The sequence below is a fragment of the Mytilus edulis genome, chromosome 1 (genome assembly GCF_963676685.1).
Source record: "Mytilus edulis chromosome 1, xbMytEdul2.2, whole genome shotgun sequence".
Taxonomy (NCBI): domain Eukaryota; kingdom Metazoa; phylum Mollusca; class Bivalvia; order Mytilida; family Mytilidae; genus Mytilus; species Mytilus edulis.
In genome coordinates, this window is record NC_092344.1 from 33,917,155 (window position 1) to 33,940,280 (window position 23,126).

Below are 23,126 nucleotides of genomic sequence, written 5' to 3' on the forward strand. Positions count from 1 at the left end.
TCAAGACTGTAAAAGTGAAGCTGCCAAAAATTGAACTTAAAGAGTTTAGAGGTAATAAGCATTATATACACATTTCATTTCATTTAGTTTAGACAAACTTAAGAAACTAAATAATTCTTCAATTTTTCCATTTGTAAAAGGGCATAACCTTAGAATGATAATCAAAGTGCTTGTAATCACTGAATGGTTATTAAAGACTGCTTAATTTATCAGTTGGTAGTAAAGTGAATTTTGCATTGTATATTGTATATAGCATTAATTTAAGTTGATTCCAATTCATGGTCTTGAATCTACAAAAATGCTTGTTTTGGCTCTTAAGTCCTAGACTGTTTGCCCCACAACCTACAAAATATACCCCAACCTTCTACTTATGGTATTAAACATTATGATACAATTTCAGAACATTTGAAATACTTATACACAACTTTTTGTACTGACACTAGATTAATGCTTGTTTTGGGCACCTTTGGAACCCTTATTCCTAAACCCTACCCCCAAAATCAATCCCAAGCTTCCTTTTGTGGTTATAAACATTGTGTTATATTGATTTCTTTTTGCTTATACTCAAGTTATTATCCGGAAACCATCTGTCTTGGGACGACAACAGGATACCTATTTACGATTGCAAAAATTGTATAAAAATTTCAAACATGTACAATGAAATATAGTTGTAGAAATCGACAAGCCTAGATAGGCCTAACAATTTTTTTAACATAATTGAAGGACCATTTACACTCAGGACCGAGTCACCAGTAGGCAGTGCAGATGTATTAAAACAACCTAGCATCATATTGCTAGTAGCAGGAGTAGCATATTCGGGTAATTTTTTAAAAAATTTTTTTATAATATGTTTGGTTCAAATCAAAATAGAATGCTTTTATCTCCCTAATACTTACATTGTACATAGAGGTGATACTACTTTGACAAATCTTTGTACATGAGAATTGTCAGTCAAATTTTTATTTCACAAAGAATGAATTGCATAACAATGAACTGAGCTCAAAGCAAAGTCCTTTAATAATACACTTAGACAAAGAGCTAAATCCAGTGATATACTTTGTACTACAGGTCCTTCATGAACATCCATCGACCACAACCATATCTCAAGAACATTCCATACTACATGGTTGGAGTCAGAATTCCTGAAAAAGACATGATTTGTTTTATCATATTTTAAGTATATATGCACAGGTTAAAACTTTTTTGTGGTATAATCATTCAGTATCTAGAAACTATCAATTTGCTTCATGCACATATTGATATATGTTGAGAGTCCCTCTGTTGGAAATGAGAACACACACACCTCCACCTAGTTTTAGTCAACTGACAAAACATTCAAAACTATAAAATGTTATCTAAGACTTGTCAGTGTCTATTTACCATTGCCACTGAATCAGTGATATATGTACACATAATTATATACATGTAAGACTAAAATTATAAAGTACACATATAAGACTAAAACTGACATTCGGTCTTTACTACATCTTCATTCCCAAAGTCATTTTCAAATCTGCCTTCATGATAAAATAAGATTCCATATCTACAACCAATAAAAATGAAATATCCCTCTAATAGACTAGCATTTAAATCACAGTTTTCTAAAATGGTAGCTATTGGTCACCGTGGAACCTAGAACTAAAACATTTGAAACAATATTTCTCAGTATTTCAAATGCATGTACATTTAATAATATAAATTCTCCAAAATTCACTATATTTTTCCCTTTTTTATCTTCTGTTAGAGACTGTATATTGACCTCTAGATGTCTTTCAATTACATTCAGTTTGGTGTGGGTTGATGTATGATGGTTGTACATGTTACAACCAGATGCTAGACAGGGCGCAGCTTTATACGACCGCAGATGTTGAACCCTGAACAGTTGGGGCAAGTATGGGCACTACATTCAAGCTTAGGTTTTGAAATAAGGGGGGAAATGTAACCTTTTCAATTTATAAAAGGGGGGATACATTTCCATAGAATAAAACTTTTCTGAAAAATGATTCCATTTATTTTCAATAAATGATAAATATTGAAGTCTATCTCATGCATCTAGAAACAGGCTCATCATTAATTTATTCCTATACATGTATGAACATATTCCAAAATGTGGACAAACCTTCATTAAATATTCTACTTCAATTAGTGGAGGAGATCAAATTAAAAAGTTGCGATGGTTAAATACTCCAATGGCAGTCTTTCCTGCTAAAATCTCATGTGTAGAATGTGATATCTATTTTTGGGTCTATATATTGTCCTTTATATTAAGGTCATTTTGACACAGCAAAATATAAAGAAAATGTAAACTATGATATGGAAATTGAGTTCTTTTTCGCAAAATAAACCCACTTAAACTGAACTTTAAATGCAAAAGACCCCGAAATGGCTAACAGATATTGCTATCCCGTACAGAAATTGCTAACAAAAGCACATAAGTTTCACATGTGAAGCACATGAGATGCAAGTAAGAATTGTATGCAAATCAGATTGCTCACGTGTGCAGTTTGGCAGTTCATATATATGTGCCCACAAAAATCTAACATAATGCTCATATGTGCAATTCAAACCTCAGGTGAGCTTTTACCATGTTAGTTTTATGTTAGTTTTGTACTTTGAAAGTTTCTTCTAACCATTCAAAACTAACCTACATCATTGCTCATATGAGCTTTTTCAAAATGACATGCCCAAATTCAAATTTCAAATTCAAAGCATCATGGCAATTTGGAGGTGGAGATGAAAAATTGTAAGCCACATTTTGTGCTATTTGAAGTTAATGGCATTGTTGGAATCTGATAAAACCAGTGTGGCTGTGGTTAATTATTTGTAAGTTATCATTTCTATTTTATTATGTTAGTTTTTGTGTCAGATTTTGAAATATATTACAATTTTAAGTCCTTTATGGGGAATATATATGCAGGTTGCTTCAAAATAAGTACTACATGTATATATAGATTGTTCCTTCTTAGGCGTTCTGAAATACAGCACTTATTTATCAAAGACATTCATTATGTACTAAACTTGCAAGCTTAAGTCCCTCAATTAGTTTTATACTGTAATATATATGTTATGTTTTTAGTCGACTCATTATCATGATTATTGTTTAAATAAAAAAAAAGTCCAAATAATAGGAAATCATAATTGACTGCATGACAATAATTAAAGAATAACACTTTTAACATGATGTGTCAGTTATTTTATTTTCAATTGAATTATTTAAGATTTAAATTTATGAATTTGAAAAATATTCCTATTTTGAATCAGCCATTTTGTTTTGGTCAACTAATATTTACGTGTGCAACATGTGAGCAACTGCTCATATGAGCAATCTAATAAAGTGCACATGTGAAACAAAAGCTCATATGAGCAGTTGCACGTGAGGTATTTACCATGCAAATTAGGTTAGTTTCATATGTGCAATTTGCTTGCTCACAAAATGCTTACCTAATTTGCATGTTAAAAACCTCATGTGCATTCATGTTAGTTTCTAACGTGAGCATCTTATGTGCAACTTATGTGCAACATGTTAGCACTTTTTGGTAAGGGATAAACAATAGTCCATGATTATACATGATATTAAAGAATTCATGAAATTTACACTGATTCTGTCAGTTGAATGGACTAGAATGAGACAATTAAGTTATATAGACATAAAGGTTTTTCCCAACCATTCCAACAGTTGTGGTGTAAATTAAATCAGTTGTATTTTATGGTTGACATATTTATGTATATACATGTATGTAGATCATTGGCTTTTCAACGCATTGATATTTTACAATATCGATTATCTGTTTATTTTTCTATTGTTGGTATTTTTCAGCTTCCTAAAAAAGTTTTAACACAACATGAGTGCAAGCTTGATAGGGTTTTGATGTGGCTGCAAAAATTTTGGTTGACATATGTGTCCTCTTCTCATCGGTTATTGTTCTATTAAGAATGCATTCTGGCATCACAATTTATTTGAAAAGGCATACAAAGTACAAATTCAAATGACATACGATAACATATGATCTGACCATATACATGTACATGTATGAGGGTAGTAATGGTGGTACCTTATTGAAGTATTCTTGCCAAATCCAAATGAAGATTAAACGGTAATTTTTAGACATGACGATAAAATGTAAACTTTTTTTCAGACGATAAAAAAATCAGCTGAATTTGACAAATCACGCTATTTGTTTTCCAAAAATAACAGTAATGATAATTATTTGAAACATCTGTCAAATCACCTTAAGGATATTTTGACTAATCACAGTTAAATTTTAACCAATTTGAAGCTAACAGTAGCCGAGAATGACTGTTTGACACCTGACAGTAAAGGGAATTAACACCCTCATGTATGTACATGTTATCAGCTTTTCTAAATATAAGCCAGTGAGCCACAATTAACTTAATGGCGAGTGAGTGCAGCTAATGAGCTAATGTGAATCAAATTGTGTCCTCAGTGGGGGAAATTTTAAGGGATCTATATATACGAAGAAAACCTGATCATCTGTAACTGGCTTTTCACCTCCATAACTTGGCCTATGACATTTTTTACAGACGAAAGCCAGCTTGATATTAATTTCTCCTCAAACACATGCATGTAGATTATCAGATTATCTACACATGAATATCATACAATATTTGCCAGTGAACCGTAATGAAAATTTTTAGCCAGTGATCCCAGCTAATGAGCTAAAATGAATCAAACTGTGTGCTCAGTCAGAGTTGGTGATATTTTAAGGTATCTTTACAAAGAAAACCTGCAAATCTCAGTGGCGGATCCAGAACTTTCCATAAAGGGGTGGGGGCTCTGACTGACCAGAGGGTTGCCAACTCCAGTCATGCTTCGATGATTTCAAATATAATCAACTAAACTTTTCCCACTCCCTGGGTCTGTCTCTGCATGCATCTGTTTATCGTTCTGCGAAATAGTACTAATACTGGCTTTTCCCCCTCCCTTATTTGGCCCTAGACAGTTGCTTATCTGTTTATCTTTCTATCCCTGGCATATTTTTACTATAGATTTCATGCGTACAAACCTGACCCTTTTTGGATCCGGAATGTATATTTTGAATTTCGGATGGCGGGATTTGATAATTTTTAAATTCGTGACTTCGGGATTTCATGTTTTTAATTTCAGGATTTCGGGATCAGGACTTATTTAGACTTACCTTCTAATACTATATATAAATCACAACTCAGAGCAGGAACAATGACACTATCTCTAATTTACTTCACTACTGATCAGCTAATATGCAAAGCTAAAAACAGACACATAAATAAAACAAAATAGTGATTGAAAGATTGATTGCACTTTAAATGCATAATTCAGACACGTGTTACATGAGGAGCCGGTTTGTTTACAAATAAAAATGTCACGTGTAAGCGCACTGACGTCACAATTGCATTTATCCTGCAATCATGACACTACAGTTCACTCATATAGAACCCATTATCATGCAAACATGTAACGTGAAAGTGATTGATTATCAAATAATACAGAATTACTGCACGTGCAGTTTTAGAAGAAATTAGTTCATCAAATAGATTTTGACACGAATAGGTCGGGTTGACATTTCTGTCATCGGAGATAATATTGAGATACATTGGATTAAACTGACCGTCAAAAATGTCTATAGAAGCACATCTCGAGAACATTATAATTAATAAGCCATACTTACCAAAATTACTCTATTTTAATAAACCCTATGTAAGTGAAATTTCACAATGATAACGATAAATAATTTTGATGATGACGATGAAGCTGGTTAAATTGGCGCTAAAAATATTCTTACTCCTATTGCTTTACGTAATACAATTAGTATAGAATTAAATTTGATTAAAGTTCAGCATAAAAAATGTGAATATGCAGAAGCATGACAATATATTGCTGATAAGTGTGTATATATTTCTGTAAACGAAGAATTGCCTCACGCCCTGCATGTATACTTCACTAAAGATTACATTTGAGCGCAAGGAGATCTCTATCTGTTAATCGGTTTATTAACCCCTTTGAACCCAGGGTCGAAGTTCAAGATGTAAACATATTAACGGAAATTTTTAGCGTTGCTTTTACCATTGAGGCCATCTATTTTTATTGCGAGGTTTCACATATTTAAATCGGAATTATAGAAAAAATGGAATGTTGTTAGCAGAATCAAAACAGAAAATAATGAACACTTGATTATTTTCAGCAATACATAAATTGGATTGAGGGGATATGTATTCACATTATTTGTAAAACTCAACTTATTCCTGTGAAGCGTGTGCTTTACATCGAGGCTTGCTATGCTTTACATCGACGCCACAGTACTTCAACCAATCAGGGAATGTTTATTTGGGGCATTCGACCTATTTTAACTCAGATTTTGGCACATTTTAATCGAAATTATAGAAAAATGGAATATTGTTAGTACATATAAAATAGAAAAAGATGAATACTTTTAGCTAAAGAAAATTTGGATGGAGTTTTGTGTATTCACATTATTTGTGCAACTCTCCTTACTGATGCCATATTTTGGAATTTCCGTGACCTAAATGGTTCGCGAAAATTAATATTTTTATATATAGTATGGTAATAAGATATTATCTATATCATATCACCTCTACAAGGTAAGATCTATATTGTATCGCCTCTTCAATGTATTAAATATATCGTATCACCCCTATAAGGTATTATGTATATCGTATCACCCTTTTGCAATATATTATCTATATCGTATCAACTCTATAAGGTATTATCTATATCGTTTCACCTCTACGTGGTATTATTTATGGTATTATCTAAATAATTTTTTTCGCTAAGTCTTAAAAGAAATCCATACGTGATTTCGAACTGAAAAAAACTCTCCTGATTCATTCTTTCGTCGGTAAAATTGTACAAATTTTACTTCTGAATAAATGGGATATGGAGTTTACGTCAATAAGACAGCAATATGGGGAAAAATATTACCGAACTACATTAAAAAGGTTAACGTAAATTCTTCAACAATAGACAGGTGTCAATACAATATAACTATCAAGTTCGAGTGTATAGTAAAGTATACTACGATCGTGCTTATCATATAACTTTATATTTTGTTTCGTCATTTAAAACTGTTCGATACGGTCTCTTATATATTTATAAAACATATTATTATAGTATTAATGAATGGATGTTTTTATAATGGCCCTGTTATATGTCCAACGTCTGTAATAATGGTCGAGGAAGTTTGTAATGGCTCGAGGCAACGCCGAGGGCCATTACAGACATTCGAGGCCATTAATACTGACCGAGGACATATAACAGGGCCATTATAAAAACATCCAACTTGAAGCCATTTTTTAATACATTTATTAACCAACTGAAAAAAAAGTGTATGTGTTGCTGCCAACTTGATGTACTCTTTTACTTTTTAGCCCACCTGGCCCAAAGGGCCAAGTGAGCTTTTCTCATCACTTTGCGTCCGTCGTCCGTTGTCCGTCGTCCGTCGTCGTCCGGCGTTAGCTTTTACAAAAATCTTCTCCTCTGAAACTACTGGGCCAAATCAAACCAAACTTGGCCACAATCATCATTTGGGTATCTAGTTTAAGAAATGTGTGGCGTGACCCGGTCAACCAACCAAGATGGCCGCCATGGCTAAAAATAGAACATAGGGGTAAAATGCAGTTTTTGGCTTATAACTCAAAAACCAAAGCATTTAGAGCAAATCTGACGGAGTAAAAATGTTTATCAGGTCAAGATTTATCTGCCCTGAAATTTTCAGATGAATCAGACATTTTGTTGTTGGGTTGCTGCCCCTGAAATGGTAATTTTAAGGAAATTTTGCTGTTTTTGGTTATTATCTTGATTATTATTATAGATAGAGATAAACTGTAAACAGCAATAATGTTCAGCAAAGTTAGATTTACAAATAATTCAACATGACCAAAATGGTCAGTTGACCCGTTTAGGAGTTATTGCCCTTTATAGTCAATTTTTAACCATTTTTCGTAAATTAAAGTAATCTTTTACAAAAATCTTCTCCTCTGAAACTACTGGGCCAAATTAATCCAAACTTGGCCGCAATCATCTTTGGGGTATCTAGTTAAAAAAAATGTGTGGCGTGACCTGGTCAACCAACAAAGATGGCCGCCACGGCTAAAAATAGAACATAGGGGTAAAATGCAGTTTTTGGCTTATAACTCAAAAACCAAAGCATTTTGAGGAAATCTGACATGGGTTACAAATGTTTATCAGGTCAAGATCTATCTGCCCTGAAATTTTCAGATGAATCGGTTAATCGGTTGTTGGGTTGCTGCCCCTGAATTGGTAATTTTGAGGAAATTTTGCTGTTTTTGGTTATTGTCTTGAATATTATTATAGATAGAGATAAACTGTAACAGCAATAATGTTCAGCAAAGTAAGATCTACAAATAAGTCAACATGACCAAAATGGTCAGTTGACCCGTTTAGGAGTTATTGCCCTTTATAGTCAATTTTTAACCATTTTTCGTAAATTAAAGTAATCTTTTACAAAAATCTTCTCCTCTGAAACTACTGGACCAAATTAATCCAAACTTGGCCACAATCATCTTTGGGGTATCTAGTTTAAAAATGTGTGGCGTGACTTGGTCAACCAACCAAGATGGCCGCCACGGCTAAAAATAAAACATAGGGGTAAAATGCAGTTTTTGGCTTATAACTCAAAAACCAAAGAATTTTGAGGAATTCTGACGGAGTAAAAATGTTTATTAGGTCAAGATCTATCTGCCCTGAAATTTTCAGATGAATCGGTCAATTGGTTGTTGGGTTGCTGCCCCTGAATTGGTAATTTTGAGGAAATTTTGCTGTTTTTGGTTATTATCTTGAATATTATTATAGATAGAGATAAACTGTAAACAGCAATAATGTTCAACAAAGTAAGATCTACAAATAAGTCAACATGACCAAAATGGTCAGTTGACCCGTTTAGGAGTTATTGCTCTTTATAGTCAATTTTTAACCATTTTTCGTAAATTAAAGTAATCTTTTACAAAAATCTTCTCCTCTAAAACTACTAGGCCAAATTAATCCAAACTTGGCCACAATCATCTTTGGGGTATCTAGTTTAAAAAATGTGTGGCGTGACCTGGTCAACCAACTAAGATGGACGCCACAGCTAAAAATAAAACATAGGGGTAAAATGCAGTTTTTGACTTATAACTCAAAAACCAAAGCATTTTGAGGAAATCTGACATGGGATAAAAATGTTTATCAGGTCAAGATCTATCTGCCCTGAAATTTTCAGTTGAATCAGTCAACCCGTTGTTGGGTTGCTGCCCCTGAACTGGTAATTTTGAGGAAATTTTGCTGTTTTTGGTTATTATCTTGAATATTATTATAGATAGAGATAAACTGTAAACATCAATAATGTTCAGCAAAGTTAGATTTACAAATAAGTCAACATGACCGAAATGGTCAGTTGATCCCTTTAGGAGTTATTGCCCTTTATAGTCAGTTTTTAACCATTTTTCATAAATCTAAGTAATCTTTTACAAAATCTCCACTGAAACTACTAGGCCACAATCATCTTTGGGGTGTCTAGTTTTAAAAATGTGTCCGATGACCTGGCCATTCAACCAAGATGGCCACCACGGCTAAAAATAGAACATAGGGGTAAAATGCAAATTTTGGCTTATAACTATGAAACCAAAGCATTTAGAGCAAACCTGACATGAAGTTAAATTGTTAACCAAGTCAATATTTATCTGCCCTGAATTTTTCAGATAAATTGGACAACTGGTTGTTGGGTTGCTGCCCTCCAATTGGTAATTTTTAAAGAAATTTTGCCGTTTTTGGTTATCTTGAATACTATTATAGATAGCGATAAACTGTAAACAGCAATAATGTTCAGCAAAGTTAGATCTACAAATAAGTCAACATGACCTAAATGGTCAATTGACCCCTTGAGGAGTTATTGCCCTTTATAGTCAATTTTTAACAATTTTCTTAATTTGGTAAATTTATGTAAATTTTTACCAAATATAGTTCTCTGTTACTAATGGGCAAAGTTCATTATAGATATAATTGTAAGAAGCAAAATCGTTCAGTAAAGTAAGAACTTCAAACACATCACCATCACCAAAATACAATTTTGTCATGAATCCATTTGTGTCCTTTGTTTGATATGCACATAGACCAAGGTGAGCGACACAGGCTCTTTAGAGCCTCTAGTTTAATGACAGTTTAGTTTGAAAAGAATAATTTGTACTTCACCATGATAAAGCTTTAAATATACCAAATATCCAAGATATTAAGTTGAAAGAAGTTATGTGTTGAAAAACTTGATGAACAGTGATTTCTTTATATGGTTCTTTAATGTTGGTTGCTGGTTACTAAATTAAATAAAATACAAAAAGTTATTATACCCTTTACAACTTAATATTATTAACTTTATTAAAAACCCTAACTGGACTAATACAGACAAACTGGGAATTAATACAGGTCCATTACAGAAAAACAGGGCCATTACAAAAAAAAACAGGGCCATTACAGAAACACAGGGCCATTACAAAAAATATGTTATTTTTAATAAACAGTCATTTTTGGCAATAATGTACTTAGTTGGTTAATAAATGTATATAATGAGCATAGAATTAAAAAAAAAATTATTTTGAAGACTATTAATATATATCAAAATGAGCTAAAGGAGTAGGACCGATTTTGGCCTCAAATTTCAAGTTCATCTTTCGAAAGATTTTGACCCCTTTTTAAACACTTAAGTGTCTATTTCATTTGAATCAATTAATTTATGTGAAAGATTTTAACTGATATAGTCATTAAAAACAACCCGATTCAAGCTCAAATATGAAAAATCTACCAGATATGCCGAAAATGTCCCTTTTCAGATGATTTTTGTCAAAAATGAAAGTGGCCGCATCCGTGTTCATCCTCAACCTTTATATAATTATGTTATGTATTATCATAAAATACAACTTACATTTCAATATTAAGGTTGAACACGAATGCGGCTAATTTCGTTTCACACGAAAACTGTCTAAAATTTAACTAAAATGCTAGAATTGTGAAGATTTCAGTAATTTAGCATGACTTAATGGTGCTAGTACCCCACGGTGGGTATGGTTGTTCTGCGAGAGAACGTTATGTGCTGGTGATTCGGTCCTGACGGGTGCTGGTGATCAATGAAAAAATGTAAACAAAGACGAAAATGATGATTTTTGACGTTTTCACTCATAAAAAATAGAAGAAAACAGTTGAGATTTTTAAATTTTGTTTCTTATGGGTTCATACGTAAACGCGAAAAAAAAGTTGACCCTCTAAACTGTTTCAGTAAGCGTAACACAAAAATGCTCATTTTCAGAAAATCTAGAGCTGAAAAAATAAAACAAAAATGCTCATAGAGTCCGCTTTCTATACCGCAATCCACACGACAAAACTATTTTGTGAAAAAACATTGCAATTTATTAAAAGTTAGTATTTTCTCAATTTATTCATGTCCTGATACTGTGCTGGTGGGTCCTGTCATAGTGCTGGTGGGTCCTGTCATTGTGCTGGTGGGTCCTGATACGGTGCTGGTGATTTTGGATAAGAAGTTGGTCATATTTGAAACAAATGTTACAAAATCAATAAAATTGGGCAGATAATTGTTGTCAATAGCATCTATGACTCCTATTTTAGCTCTTGTGCATCCATTTGGCTGTTTAATATGTGTTTTCAAGATGATCGTAACTTGTTTTACATAATTACATAAAAGGGCAACATCTTTCGTCCAATATCAGATAACAGTATATAGTATCTAAAATAAGAATAGTTTTATTAAGATATTAAATGCCCCTTACATTGATGCTTCAACAATCATCAAAGCCCATGCCGCATAGACATGTTTTTTTAGTGCTCCGCATACCCTCCACACTTCCACCCAACCAACCCTCCTCATTTCCTCCTTTATTGTTACAGTGGTGTACCAACACAACAATTTATCACATAAAATAATAACACAAAGACACATATTATTGAACAACGAATGCTCGCAGGTACTGAAAGCTAGTTCAAAGCCGCATTTTCAACTAATATATAGATAAACCATGACTTGTTCTCAGATACAAAAATCCCAATCGTATCGATTAAAAAAGTCTCAAAACTTAAGTTCACGTTTTAATGTTTGGTGAAGCAGAACTTTAAAAGTGTGCAGTGAATCTTGTGCTCATAACAGTTATTGTCATAATTATGTTTACATAAGACTTATAAAGGAATTAAGAAGGTACCAAGAAATATTTTACAGTTCAATTTAATGATCATGAATGGATGGAAATGGTACGGAAGTTTACATAGGACAAAAAGAAATGTATAGTATTTTTTGGCGAAAGACTTAAACGCTTCTTTGGATTATATAGTACAGCTCTTTTATAAAAGCATGCACAAAAAAAACTTTGATTGACTTGCTTGCTATGTTTGCTTGGATGTTTTCAAACAATAGGTAGGGGGAGTTTCAATACATAGTGGGATTTGATTGGACAAATACAAACTGACAGGAATTGAAGTTAATGTTTATTGTCCAAACAAATTCTAGTGTATAGTAAACAGACTACTTACTTGTCGTTTACAAACATTCAATCAATCATAGCAAGCAATTTATTTGATCAATGGTTTGCTTTGCATATATTTGTAGAAGAGCTGTAAATTCTAAAAAAAAAAAAATCTTGTTGTCGTAGATGTGTGACCAGGTTGTTTGTCACTTCTGTCATATTAATTAGTTTCTGGGGGAAACTAGCGGTAGTTGAGATAAAGTCCAAGTCGCTGGAAAGTTTTCATATTTATTTCACATCCATATATTTCTAATATTAAAACATAACTGAATAACAACATAAAAACAAATATAAAATACAAATTTAAAAGACTGATTGACATGCAGAAAATGGACCAATCAAATATCTTTTTATTAAATAATATTAATTCGCGTTTTGCCGAAAGCGGGGATTACGGATTAAAAACATGCTTCGTATAAGTTTGTCAAGAATGGCTTTCGGCAGTTATCACTTAGTGTCAAATTATCTATGTTCTTTGTTACAGAACCTTTTATCTTAAAGACGGATATAAATCTTTGATAATTAATCTGAATGAAAGGATTATAGTTAAGTGTAAAATACAAGTAACTTTTGAATAGCGTAAAATACAATAAACTAATAAATTATTAACACGCAATCAGGACTCGGAATAATAATAAAAAGCTAACATTTATAAAAATATACAAAATCCTAAATGTGAACTTTGAACGAACAATTGTCGGGTCATATTACCCCGTCGGTCCCTATCTGATACTCCCGTATCAGCATGTGTAAATTATGAACGAATAATATTTCAAAATGCATACAGGAAAAATTAAAAAGAGCAACATTTATTTACATTATTTACAAGCGCGCTATTACGAACATTTGTCGTCTAAAATTTTCTCTCTCAAAATATCTTTAAAGTACATGTAATTAAATCCAATTGGTCTAAATACCAACACGAATAAATCATGAATCAATATGTATAAAACGAACAGTCTGTAATATTTGCCACCATGCAAATAACAAATGAACACTGTGTCTCTCTCACAGAAATTCGATACTTGAATCTATATGGGAATATAAAATAAATCATTAATATGTATATAAACATTGTCATTGCAATAAGTCCTTGATTTGTCAAATAAATGTGTTTTCATCACCAACTCTATTTCGCCGCCTGGAATGAACACTAAGAATATCACGGAGATTCTCTTTAATCTGAACTTTGTTACTACATATTTTAAGTTTCAGGAACATTTGTCCGAACTAGTTCTGTAGCACTATATATATTTATGTACACATCTTTGTACTAATACATTGAATACATCTATGTGAATGTAACCATTTATCAAAATGTCGCTTATACTCGATATTTATTGTAAACAAAAACACAAAGTGTAGATCATTTCGATACTTGAAAAGGCATTGTATGGAACATCGCAATACTGATTGTAAAGCTAAAAAATATATATTTGCAGTGAATAAAATGTCAACATAATCATCTAAAAATCTTATGACAACTTGGCTACGGATACAAAAATGCTGGTAAGAAATAAGGGGGGGGGGGGGGGGGTCAACTGTTGAACTTCAAATTGAGAATACTAGAAAAATAGAACATAAGAACGAAATAAGTATAAAACTCAAGTGTAAAAATCTTTCTGATTGTAAACATGCTGTGTGTTTTAAAACTAAACAGGTTCTGATGGAAATTTTAAGACACTCTATTGTCTGAATAAAGAAGTTCCTTTTTATACTCTAGTATATGCGAATGAATTTGTGTCGTGGTGTTGTTTCAAAAAAATGCATGTTTTGAAATAAAATAGAAGTTTAACAATGGTTTCTTTAAATGCAAAAAGCAGTTAAAAGTATTTTTCAAGGTTTGATCGTTTCAGCATAGGATCGTCACTCCTATATTGAAACTCCTTTGAACACGAATTGGGTGACGAGTCCAAGTCATGATCGAAAGGGGTCGAAAGAAATGCCAAAAGTTTGGTACGACTGTACCCGTTATACCATTGTTAGAACATGAAAATAACACCAATTTTGTAAAAATTGCAGTTACTTGATGTATGAACTGTCACTGATGTTTGTCTGATTATACGACCATTAACTTGTGTAAAAAAACACTAGGTCCAAATTTACGACAAACATACTATGACAACCCAATATAAATTTAAATGTTGTTATACTATTAACATTACCGTTTGAGGGTAAAAAATATGAAAAACTGAAATACTTGATTATGTAAATATCTATCCAAATGCGATGTAAAAAAAAACGGGCTTGTACATTGTACAGTATGTAAGTTAACTTTTGCTATTTAACTTGAAAAATGATGTGTAATTGTAATGTATAATTCTACAGAAGAATAAAGTGGAAAGGGGGGGGGGGGTAATTTCTATCTCTTTGTTTTACGTGCTTTTATACGTTTAGTCTGATCCATACGAACTTTAAATTCGTGTCTTAATTCTGGAGGAATGTTTTCTTCGGGTTCCCATGAATTACTTGTGCTACCGAAACCTAACCATTTTATGTAATAATGCATTTTATTGTTTATACGTTTTGCTTTTACTATCCGTTCTACTAGATACAGATCTGAATCATCGTTAGTTCGGATATCATCGGTATTTCGTTGTTTTTCGTTCTCTGGCTGTATATCGGTTTGAACAATTTCGTCGGCATCCTGGGCATTTTCCTCTTCATTTTCATCGTCCGACATTTCGTCGTCAGTTGGAACATCTACATTGTTTGTAGGCCTATCTTGAGGATCGTGATATTGTTTTAACCTGTTTGCGTTAACAGGTCCTTTGATTGGTACATCGTCTGAACAGCGCCGTAGTTTGTATGTATTCTTTCCGGTTACCTCAGTTATGTAATATGGACCTTGCCATTTGTTACAAAGTTTTCTTGAGTATCCAACTGGCGTAGTCTTTGTATCCATCCAAACTTTTTGTCTAATTTTAAAAGTTGCCTCTCTCGCATTTTTATCATGCTGCGCCTTGTATTTCTGCTGTGCTTCAAGCGAATTTTCTTTAGCTATCTCTCTGGCTAATAAGACATTGCTATGTAGTCCATCGATGAACAGTCTTGCGTCTGGTCCAACATTTGTGGGTACTGTCAAAACTGTATCAATCGGCGTTCTGCATTCTCTACTAAACACCATGTAATACGGGGTATACTGTGTAGATTCTGTACATACGCTTGTGTTCATTGCATGAGCAATACTGGACAATTTATCTGGCCAATCTAATTGGTTAGCGGCGATGTATGTACGAAGTTTCTCTGCTATTGTTTTATTGTTCCTCTCGCAAGTACTATTTGTTTGAGGTCTGTAGCTACTGGTTCTCATCTTTTTGATCTCGAATATATTGCAAACCTCTTTTAATATATTAGACATGAAGTTTTGACCTTTATCTGTAAGAATTGCATCTGGCGCGGAATAACGGCATATCCATTGGTTGTAAAATATGTTGGCTACGTCTTTTGCACCTGTATTCTTCATAGGAAAGATTTCTACATATTTCGAAAACGAGTCTACGACAAGTAACACATGTGAATACCCATCTGGACTCTTTCTAAATGGTCCTAAAATGTCCATATGAACCCTTCTGAATACGTCTAGGATTGGAAGAGGCTGTAAAGGTGTCGGACGTTTGTGCGCATCCGGCTTAGCTCTTTGACACTGTATACACGTCTGTACGTATTGCTGAATGTCACTGTACATACCAGGCCAATAGTACTTATATCTTATGGTATGATAAGTTCTTTCAATGCCACCGTGTCCACCAAGTAAACTATCATGGTATGACTTCAGGATATCGTCTCGTAGAGTTAAGGGTACTGCTAACCGTTTGACTATTCTATCCGCTCTGTGACCTTTTCCTTTCGGGTAGTATAAATGATATAATACGTCATCGTCTATGACATAATCTTGGGATTCAATAACCGTTTTTCTCGCTTGTCTGGTCTTGTCTGGAAGTTCTTTATCTAATATGTACTTGATGACATCTTTGAAATTTTCATCTGTCCGTTGATCATTTACGACTTTTTCTTTTGGACTTGTTGTTATTTCGCAAATGGACGCATATGGGTCTAACTCGATGAAAGTGGCTTCTGTCTGTGTTGACGATTCGACTGTAGCTGTTGTAATAGTCGCTATTTCGGTATCATATGGTCTTCTACTTAACGCATCAGCGTTACCATTAGCCGTTCCCTTTTTGTAAATTATTTCATAGTCATAGCTCTGTAGAAACATAGCCCATCTTGCAAGTCGGCCTGTGATTTTGTCCTTCGTAAGCTTCTGAGTGTGTAGAAGTGCTTCGTGATCTGTATATATTGTGAATTTTCGGCTAGCCAAATAAACATGATATTGTTTAACTCCTTCAACCAAAGCTAAATATTCAAGATCCCTGATACAGTAGTTCTTTTCAGCTCCTCGTAATGATCGTCCACCATAAGCAATAACTTGTTCTCTGCCTTTATGATCTTTTTGTCCAAGTATGTAACCAATAGCGATCTGTGAAGCGTCCGTGTAGAGTAGAAAATCTTTTGAAAAGTCTGGAAACGCGAGTATTGGAGATGAGATTAAAAGTTTCTTTATCTCTTCGAATGACTGTTGGCAGCTCTTGTCCCAAATAAATTTAGCTCCTTTCACAAGCTGTCTGTGTAACGGGTTAGCAATTTCAGAAAAACCTTTTACGAATTTCCTGTAGTAATTTGCAAGTCCTAAAAATGCTCTGACATCTGTTGTATTTTGGGGAACTGGAAATGTTTTTACTGCATCTGTCTTGGCTGTGTCAACAGCTATTCCATCTTTGGACAAAACGTGGCCTAAAAACTTAACTTCTTTTGCAGCGAAAGTACATTTTGTAGGTTTAAGTTTTAGATTGGTTTCCCGTAGCTTTTGGAATAGAATCGTAAGGTGTTGCAGATGCTCTTCAAATGTTCTTGAAAAAACGAGTACATCATCCATGTAAACTAGTGCACTTTTCCAGTTTATTCCACGTAAGGCTTCGGACATGACTAATTGAAAAGTGTGCGGACTGTTAGAAAGGCCGAATGGTAGTCGGTTAAACTCGAAGATTCCTTCGTGACATGTGAAAGCGGTTTTGTGTTTCGTTTCTGGATCAAGCTTTATTTGATGGAATCCATTAAACATATCGACGGTACTATAGAATTTCGCCTTCGCCTCGCCTAACATATCAACAATATCGTCCATTTGAACAATCGGGTGTACTTTTTTAGTCGTCAAAGTATTCAGGAGACGAAAATCAACGCAAAACCTATACTGGGGCGTGTTGGGTGTTGACGATGCTGACTTTGGACTCTTCTTTTGGACTAAACAAATGGGACTGGCCCATTCACTTTGTGACGGTTCTATGATATCGTATTTTAACATCTCTTCTACATGTTTGCTGGCTTCTCCTTTAACGGCTGGTGATTGTCTGTAGAACCTTTGTCTTACAGGTTGTGCGTCGCCTGTTTCAATACGATGGGGATGGAGATCTGTACAACCAAGTTCGGATAAATTCAAAGCAAAAACGTCCCTATTTGTACCTAACATTACCATTAGTTTTTGTTTTTGTTCTGTTGTTAAATCAGAGTCAGAAAAATCAATATTTAAACTTTTAGCTATTTCGATGTACTTTGCTTCATTGTAATTATTTTGTGTACCCTTATCTATTGAATTTATTTCTATTGTGTCATCAGTGATTTCACTTGAAATCGAGTTCTCTATAATTTCACTGAACTTGCCTATATTTGTGTGTTTTGATAACCGTACTTTGGCATTTGTAGGATTAAGAAGTTGTAAAAATGTTTTATTGTTTCTTATTTGTACTAGACATGTGGCACCTACAATATTCTGTTTACCAACCAAGGCTGGGTTCGGTTCAATAATACCTAATTTAGATATTATACTTTTGTCAACAGTTTGAACGGGGATAATGACTTCTGACCTACTGGGAATTACTTCATCGTTAACTAAAGAAATAAAGCATATGCTATTGTCATTGTTATCACCATTAGTAAGGGGAACTTCAGTAATACCAGACTGTAGAACAAGGGTTTTGTCATCAAAATTAAGCCGTGCTTTTTGATTGTCTAAAAATCTAAACCCAGAATAATAGAATGTGTAAAATTTTCAAAAATATGAAAAGTTTGTTGCATTGTTAAACGACCTATTTCTATAGGGACATCAATTGTTCCTATTCCTCTTAAAGATGCTCCGCTTGCTCCAGTTGCAAGAAGAGATGCCTTTTTAAGTGTAACCTTCTTGTGCAAATTTGCATAATAAAAATCTGCCGAAATTGCGCTAATAGTAGCTCCAGAATCAACCATAGCCATACCAAAATGATTTGCAACCCGAATTTTAATTAAATTTGATGCTTTTGTGTTATTTAAACCTGTTGCCGAAATGAATTTTGATGGTTGCGCCGAAAAATGTTTTGGTTTTGATCTACACATGTTTGCTTTGTGGCCTATGGATTTGCATTTATTACATTTTATTCTGATAAAGCGACATTGAGATGGTATATGGTCACACTCACCGCATCTGTGGCATGGGTTACGTCTGCGTTGTCGTCTTGGCGTTCTTGTACGTTGTTCAACTTGGGCCTTGCGATCAGCATCCGAATAAATAAGTGGCTCCACCATTGTAGGGCTGGTTGTAAGTTGTTTTATTGTATTGCTGTGAACGGCACTAATTTGTTGAAACATCATATCTATTTTAGGTTTCAGTTCTGACATAAATTTGTCTTCGGTTTCCTTCTTCTCACATTTTTCTAAATAGTTAGAGTTTGCTTCTACTGACCGCAAGCGCACTTCTGCCTCTTCGACTGTTTCCGGCCATTTACCTAGGGACATAAGTGTAACAAGTTCTGGTTTACATCTATACTGCAGTTTCGTCAATTTGAATTGTTGTCCCACATCTTGGTCTTCAGACAAAGCGTTAACTCGGTTAATAAATTCTGCAACAGATTCTGTCTCTTTTTGTTTTAAATCTATAAAGTCCGAAAGTTTTTGAAAGTTCTGTCCGTATGAAATTTGGTACTTCTTCAGAAATTCGCATTTTAAATTTTCACGAGTATCTGTTAAATCTTCCGGTAATCCATTAAACCATATTTGTGCGTTTTCTTCTAGAAATAGTGGAAATGCATTACAAAATTTAGATTCATCGTAATATAACGAAACGAAGTTTTCAAATAATTTCCACCAACGACTTGGGTTTTCGGTAAAGTCACCTTTGAATTTAGCTAATAATTTAGTAGGGTCCATTTTGAAATTAGTTGTACAGATCTAGAAGTTATATAATTAAAAGTTAAGCATAGTTATGATAGGAATATGTCCAATGTAAACGAAAAACACATTTTTCTCTTCTTCCGTCGTTTCATTTCTCGCCAAAATTTTGTCAATAGCACTTATAACGAAATATTGTTAATATTAAAATTACATTTTGTCACTCGCTTGGCGTTTGAGGTACACATCTGAGATCACGGGTATTAATCCACCACATGTGACCAGGTTGTTTGTCACTTCTGTCATATTAATTAGTTTCTGGGGGAAACTAGCGGTAGTTGAGATAAAGTCCAAGTCGCTGGAAAGTTTTCATATTTATTTCACATCCATATATTTCTAATATTAAAACATAACTGAATAACAACATAAAAACAAATATAAAATACAAATTTAAAAGACTGATTGACATGCAGAAAATGGACCAATCAAATATCTTTTTATTAAATAATATTAATTCGCGTTTTGCCGAAAGCGGGGATTACGGATTAAAAACATGCTTCGTATAAGTTTGTCAAGAATGGCTTTCGGCAGTTATCACTTAGTGTCAAATTATCTATGTTCTTTGTTACAGAACCTTTTATCTTAAAGACGGATATAAATCTTTGATAATTAATCTGAATGAAAGGATTATAGTTAAGTGTAAAATACAAGTAACTTTTGAATAGCGTAAAATACAATAAACTAATAAATTATTAACACGCAATCAGGACTCGGAATAATAATAAAAAGCTAACATTTATAAAAATATACAAAATCCTAAATGTGAACTTTGAACGAACAATTGTCGGGTCATAGATGGTTAAAAACTCAACAAAATCTCAATAACTTTGTTGGAACGAATAAACGTTTTAAATCAAATTTTCGTGTTTTTTTTAGGTTCCACCCTGACGAGGCATGTTAGCTGTTCGTATGCTGTTGCACCTGACACACGGAAACTTTCACATTTCCATCTTCTTATCTGAAATAATTTACCCAGCTCATACTTGACAGGATTGTTATCCTAGTTAAAGGTGTAAACAATGAATTGAACACAAGTTAAAAATTCCACAATACTATATAATTCATTTTATGTGTCAATTTGTTCGAAAAAAGTCGAAAAGAAGAGAGTTTTTTTAATGTCATGATTATCTGTCGCTTTCTAGATCTATGCTTAGCATTGATTTCAGATGACATGGACTCCTCACCCTGGTGACCCTGCTGCCTTTCATAACTTTATCCGTATACATATATTAATAGATAAACAAAAGGCTGCAACTGGTATATTTGTATTTAAAATGATTCGTTGTAACGAGAATATTTGTGGTGAATGAAAACTGTGAGGGTCAAAATCTTAAATTGCTTATAAATGTTGTTGTTGACCCTGTTTCGTTATCTGATCTGAATTTTCTGAAATGTGCAAGGTATATAGACATTGGCCTTTTGATTTTTTTTACTCGGTAAGTTTTGCCCTAATTGCTTGAACTTTTGCAATATTAAAGCCGATTTCAATGAGTGTGTAGACAAAGGGAATATCTTTGGTTATCTTGCTTGCTGAACAGAAAAGTCATTTTTAGGTTATGTAAACTACCCTACTTTAAGAGTAGACTAGTCCGACAAATGACACATCTTTCTGTCTGTAGGACCAGGCTACTTCGAAAGGAGGGTAGTATACCTTACCTAACAATGACTTCACGGTTTAGCTAACAAGCAAGCTAACCAAAGATATTACCTTTGCCTACATACTCAATGAAATCGGCTGTAACTAAAAACTCGAATACATTTTAACAGACAGTGGTCATGTTTGTTGATAAATATCGTTTTTCCTAGATTCACTTTTGAAAAATCATTTGATAACATTTGGTCAAGTAATTTCAGAAAAGATCTTTTTCTAATTGCGGACGCCAAGACAATACATGAACCTCACACGACCCCTCGACACAGGTGAGCTTATATATGATCTTATAGCGATTCAGGTTGATAACCAGTTGAAATTAAGCCAGTTTTTTGTGTGTGTAGATTTGTATTGTTTTAAACTGTTATGACCTTTTAAAGTTAAATGTAGGTGTTTAATCTAAGAATTTCTTTTTTAAACTTATATACTTGTTTTATACTCAAATGGTAGTATGAAGCTACAAGATATTTTAATTTTTGAAATTGAAGGCACAATTAACAAAGCAAACGGTAGTTTCAAATACTTGTAAATAGATTTTTAAGGATAATGTACCCTTGTGTTGATCCCATGCTAAACATAACAAAAATCTCTGTACAAAGGTTTGTGAATTTTCTACAAAAATAGTGATTTTATTTTCACCAAATTCTCTTTTTTTACTAAATCGAACTTTCGAAAAAAAATTACCTGATAACCGTTCAGACAAAAACATTATGTTGAAAAAATCTTACAGATGCAGCAAGTGATTCTTAATAGCTATAAGATACATTTTTCTTTTAAAATACAACTTTTAAATCTTACGGGAAACTATTCCAAGCTTAAAACTTTCACTGTAACCTCGCTCTAACTTACCCCCCATCCCCCCTCCAAAAAAAACCAAACAAACAAACCCGCAATACTATTGCCATTCTTATAGTCAGTACTAAATTGTTCACAAACAAGTGCGTTTAAGCTGCTAAAGACATATGATTCAAACGCTCATTAAGTCCTTTGTTCTATATTTTTGCTCTCCATTTTTATGCAAAACCTTTTACATTTTTATTTTATGGGTTATTGTTGAAGGTCGTACGATGACGTATGGTTGTTAACACATACTTCCTTTGGTTTCTTATGGAAATTTGTCCATTAACAACAAACATACCACATCATCTACTTTATATTGTATTGTATAAATTACAACGTATTTTGGTGATCTTGCAAAATGATCGTAATCCCGAAAATCGTAAACATATTTTCTTATCTTAAAAGGGGGCAAGAAGGGTTCCATTAACAGGCCAATAAATAAGATTACAGTTATTTTAAAAAAATATAAAAAAATAGGGGTATTTTCTCTCTCATAATAACAGTAAACAGATTCACAACAATGTCAATTTCAAGAAAGCAGACAACAGTTAATTAGACATATATAAGTCAATAACAGTACAGCATCAATGATCTTGAATATATGCCACTTTTAACTAAAATATAAAAGCACAGAACCAGGACATAGGAGCACAGAACCAGGACCGTTTTTCTTATCACCAGCACAGCGTCAGGACAATTCCGTTTAACGAACTTGCACGACTTTTGCAATATAATATTGTTGTAATATACTTTGCATGGTACTTATGACGCATCAGAGAAAAATTAAGCAACAAAACAGTCGTTTTATTGCCGTTCTGATACAATGTAAACAAACCCACCAGCA